Below are 5788 nucleotides of genomic sequence, written 5' to 3'. Positions count from 1 at the left end.
TCATGATAGTCATTTTATTTCACAATATCAATTTATATCATGATGTTTTATCTTTGTTATTAAAAATAAGAACATCGATGCAAGTAACAAACATGTGAAACTTAATTTAACAGCAATTTAACAAAAACTTTTTAATTTAAAGACCTATGAAATACGTTTTGTTATTTTTTTTTTAATTAAATTCTGTGAATCTGTTTTTCACGTTCAAGTTTCATTAAATTGTAATGTCTAATTAATTTATAAAGATTAATTAGATTTTATAAAGAACTTACTTAGAATATTTATTTCTCTTTTCAAAAATACTGTGTTGTGTATTAACAATTTTCGGTAAATAAATTCCGGTAAATAATTTCTCTGGTAAATATTCCTTAAATATAATAATATTTATTTCAGTCAAGTTAAATTAAACCTTTATTTTGACGAGTTGACCTTTATGTTTCTGTTTGTATATAATATGACAATGGTTTTTCCTAAAAGTAACGGTAAAATGTTCATTAGGTGACTTTAAGAGCAGTTTTAGAGATTATGTTTCATTTTTTAACATACTCATATTGAGGAGAATTTTGTTTGTTTGTTTTAAATGACTGGATCCCGCGATTCTGTCTGCGTTTTCCACTTCACGGTAATCATAGGGCTCTAAATTAAAAGTGTTTTACTCAGGAAATACGGCTCTTATCAAAATATATTCGTAAAGTACCGGTACTAGTAAAATGCAGAATTGTATCATTTTTAAAAGCAAAATACCTTTTTAGTACCGGTATATTGTGCAACATTACCCCCCACCAAACTCACTGCACGCTTTAGGGTGTCTGTTAAAACTCAGTGGGATTAGGGGAGGCGAGATAGATGCAAACAATGTCACTGTAGGACAATGTTTCTTTACAAAAACAAGTGATTTGTATTTTTTTTATGTTATTTTTTGTAATATTGGCATGTTTTATTTTTGTACTACAAATTTTTTTCTCACCCAACATTTTGGGTTTTATTTTTAAAGTACACACACATGAATATGAAAAAATATATTTTAGCATGTGGTAACAACACATTTTTTTTCCACTGCAATTTGTGATCTGATCAAAGCGGACACTGCCTCGGAGGACTGGGAACCAGCGCAACCCTGAAAACCAGCCATGGTCATAGGTCAGTAGAGGGGAAGTAAAGATCCAAGTCCCATCCCGTAGTGTGACACGCTGCCTTCACCCGCTCGCCCCAGAGGCTTAGTATCCGCGTTAACACTTCAAACACTCGATATCTTCACTAGACACAAAGGACACTTCTGCCTGCCATCATCACCATTTCTTCCAGAGAAAAGAGATATGGATCCGTCCCAAAGGTAGCAGGCAGTTGAAGTCGCCTTGATTAAGCCCAAGGTTTTGTTGTCTGACTTTTCCCCTGCTGAAAGCAGGACTTTTCCATGCAAATGGCATCTCCTGTCTTTAACGTAAACCAATTCGAACTAGCCTTTACAATAGGTCAGTGGATATTGTAAAACACTGACAGGCATTCTCATGAAATTTAAATGAGCAGCTCTGGAATATGGCAGCTATTTTTTTTCTCCTACATGTATTCTTCTCTTCTATTCTTATCAAGGCTTATGACTTGACAAACAAAGGTACAATTTTTTTTATACAAACCTCAATCTTTGATGAAGTGCTTTGTTGGTTACTGCTAAAAGAGACAAGCTTTAAAGAATTAACAAACACTGTCATTTGTTTTGTTGTACATCCGTCAATTTCAACCCAGAAAACCTTACAATAACCTCTGATGTATTACAGATAATACAGAGATGTTTGCGCACAGCAGTCCTCCGCAGCTCAATATCACAAACCGATGATGTGATCTGAATTTAAGTTCACAGACGGTGCAAAAAACAAAGAGGCTTTACACTCAATATAGGACATCAGAGCTGGGGCCAAGTGGTTAGCTTGCAACATACTGAGCTGTGGTGCTCTTGCAGGCGTTGCAAAATCAAATCAGGCTAGTGGCATTTCCTGCTTTTTATAAATCAAAAGTGATAAATGGCTAGTGATAATAACAAAAAAGGCAGCAGTACAGTCACTGCACTGTCTAACTACAAATATGAATTAGGAACACATCTGGCGAACCCTCCATTCGTCTGCAGCTGAACAACTGCTACGGTTCATTCATTTATAAAACAGCCACTGCAAGATTGTTAAGCCCTGTCTGAGATGTGCACCTGAGTCGAGGGAGGTGAGAAAACACCTTATTTTACGGTTCACTTGATTCCGCCTGCACTAGCTGTCTGCATTTTCTCTAATCTTTTAACAGCCCAAAACCACAAGGCCGCCCACATTCTTACCGCAGCTTAGAAGCTCTTCCATTCTTAGCCCACTTCAGCTACCAAAATCAGGTAAAGAATAGAAGTGGAGGGGGGGGATCATCAAAGGAATTGATAATAAATATATAATTGTGTGGTCAAAGAGTGTGTTTTCTCTCTGTGTGAGACCTCCCGAATGCTGCACAGAGTAGAACGCGCTGCAGGCAATCTTTTGATGGAAGGTCTCATTTTCAGCCTCCCGCCGTGCAATATTCAAGCCAGTCTAAAATAATACAGGACTCATTTCGGGACTTAGGACCTCTCGAATATGCTGACAATAACCAACGGCTGGAGCATCAAATGAAAAACAGCTTTTCACAGGGAGAGCTTGAGTGGCACCCGAAACCCGGGGAGCAAAGATCCTGGATCCATGCTTGGAGATGTCACATAACGCCACAGCTGTGTTATTACCAGGCTGTCGCGATGCAGAGATTCACAAACGGAGCAGTCTAGCTCGCAAGTAGTCTGTGTTCATTAAGCGTACTGAGATTACAATGGCCTAATCATGAAGCACAATCTTGGCAACGGTTGTGTTGAGTGACAAAAAGCATTTAAAACAAATCTATCATAACATCATCAGCATACTTGCCAAATTGATCAATCGCACACTTAAATGAATTCCATTTGCCTTTGATATGAATTAATGCTGAACAAACCAGATGTTGTATGTCCAACATTAGCCAGTTGGCAAACCGCTGCCTGATGATGTTGGAATATTTTTGGTTATAGCGTTAAACGTTGGCAGGCGACTAATAACATCATGCGTGTAATAATATTGGAATTTCAATATGCGAAATGCAATTATTATTGACAAACAGAATTTTCAGGTGAAAACCAGACAAATCGAACCACGCAGTCACAAAATAAGAGTGAGAAAACTAGAAAGGAGGAGTGCTACATCTTACGTTACACTGGACAACTTTAGTGTGAGATTTTTAGAACTTAACAATCCTTTTCTCTCATCTTGGATAATCAAGCTTGGCCACATACTCTCCTTTTGGGTGAGGAAAGAAAGCAATTCGCCTGTTCTTCCTTCACACATCCTGAAGACTGCCAATCTCCAGCCCTCCTCTGTTGCACTTAGAGCTTCAAACACGTCGCTGAGCCTTTTTAAACAGACTGTTATCCCTTTAAAGGCAAATCTTTTCAGAGCCATGTTAGATAAAGGACACTGATCTAATACAAAGCGAGCCTGGAGAAACCAAACCACAGGCGCTCTGATGCCCAAAAATGCCTTAAATGTTATTTAGTGGCAGCTAGAAACAAGAGACGTCACTGAATTATAAAATGAAATATTAAATAGCAATCAACTAATCAGTTTTAAAAAAATATTTGGCCTAAGTCGAAATAATCAAGCCATAATAACATATTAGCTCAACATATGCTAAAATTCTCAAATCAATAGCTAAAAAGGCCTTTATTTCAGCAAGAAGGTAGACACACACCACAATGCTATTCAACATATGGCTCGAAACCATTAAATCTGTGCGGTCTCATCCTGTATGGCGAGGTGTCAGAGAGAGGTGATATCAGGCGGACGTGTTGCGACAGGCTGCTTCAAAGAGCAGGAGGCCACTCTCTCTTTTCTCTCGCTTTCTCTCCATTACTCCTAAAGCACCCGGCCACCCAGCTGCACACAATTACAACCCCAGCAAGCATTCAAGCAAACCCCCACCCTAACACAGGGCCAGTAATCAGTTAGATCTCAGCATGCATGTTCAATGATCTGTTATTAATTAATCAATCAAAGCTAATCAAGGTAAACCTCACTCTTCAAGCAGGTCAGAACACACACTGTTCTACTCCAGAAGTCTTTTCCTCTTGCCCTTCTTGAAAACAATCCGATTTACGGTATACAAGGAAATATGCATGTTTCGAGGGGTTTCAAAATATTTATGTAAATTTCTTTACGCTATACTCAGTAGTTTTGCACTCAGTGGCCAAATTGGCAATTCACGAGACATTTTAAGCATCCTACACCAGTAGCCTCGATTTACGGCTGATTTTACTGCCAAAATGAGCAGTAAAAATAAAAACACAGCACTTCATAAGGTATCGCATTTATCCACCTCAAGTGTGTAAAATAAATCCTACACAATTGAGAAGAAACAATAAAATGCAGGCCTTTTTCGTCTCATTTGTGAAGTGGCCATATGTGCCTAAATATGTCTCTAAAACTACACCTTTTGTCTTAAATGTACGGTAGAAACATGCAGCTATGTTTGCCAGAAAAAAAAGCAAGTTTACAATCATTATAAGATGGCATTTTGGAGACTTTTTACTTTATATATACAACCCATGTACAGTTTTAAACTCAATATAAGTAGCTACACAAAGAGTTTTTTGTTAAATATACTGTTAATAAACTAGATGGCACAATCAAAAAACACAAAAAGGTCAAATTTATCAAAACTGGATAATACACATGACACTAAAATAATGCATTAGTGCATTATCTAAGCAACCTATTGTAACATGCATCATAAAACACTCACAATATATAGGAATAATAACAACATAAGAAGAAAATAACCTTGAATGAACTCAATAACATCAATAAATGTTATGGCTTACAACCCTTTAACCATAAATTATATAGCAATAAATAAAAAGCAATTTTAATAACATTACTATACAAATGTGTATATATTTGACTGTCAATTAAACACATTAAGCAGGCAATAATAGCTTTCTAAATACATCTAAACCTTTACTAAATTAATTTTACATGTAGTAACATTACTGTGCCATCAAAAAGTACATGTGTGACCCTGGACCACAAAACCAGTCTTAAGTAGCAGGGGTATATTTGCAGCTATAGCCAAAATTACATTGTATGGGTCAAAATTATAGATTTTTCTTTTATGCCAAAAATCATTCGGAAGATCATGCTACATGAAGATATTTAGTAAATTTCCTACTGTAAATATATCAAAACTTAACTTTTGTTTAGTGATATGTAATGCTAAGAACTTTATCCGAACAACTTTAATGGCGATTTTCTCAATATTTGGACTTTTTTTGCACTTCCAGATTCAAATATCTCTGCCTATATTGTCCTATCCTAACAAACCATATATCAGCGGAAAGCTTATTCAGAATTTTTTAAGCTTTCAGATGATGTATAAATCTAAAATGAAATAAACAATTGACCCTTATGACTGGTTTTGTGGCTAAACAAACAAATTAAATCAGTAATTAGATCAATAACATTTTTTTAAAGTAGGTTCCTTATTATGGTAAGGCAATTTATAGTTTACCATTTACAGGCTTTAGCGTTTTTACATTACTTTCCTATTACAATTACTAGCATTTTTTTACATATTAGCCTACTTAGGCAACATTTTAACTAGCAAGTGAGGCCCAAAAATGTGTGGGCTGCCTTAACAGGCAGCTCACGCCTTTTGTAAACAAACGAAAGTTACGTAGCATCAAAACGACTGTTGTTCT

Source organism: Garra rufa, chromosome 11, assembly GCF_049309525.1.
Source record: "Garra rufa chromosome 11, GarRuf1.0, whole genome shotgun sequence".
In the NCBI taxonomy this organism is placed as follows: Eukaryota; Metazoa; Chordata; class Actinopteri; order Cypriniformes; family Cyprinidae; genus Garra; species Garra rufa.
The sequence above is the reverse complement of the archived record's forward strand: the minus strand, read 5'-3'. Positions refer to the sequence as shown.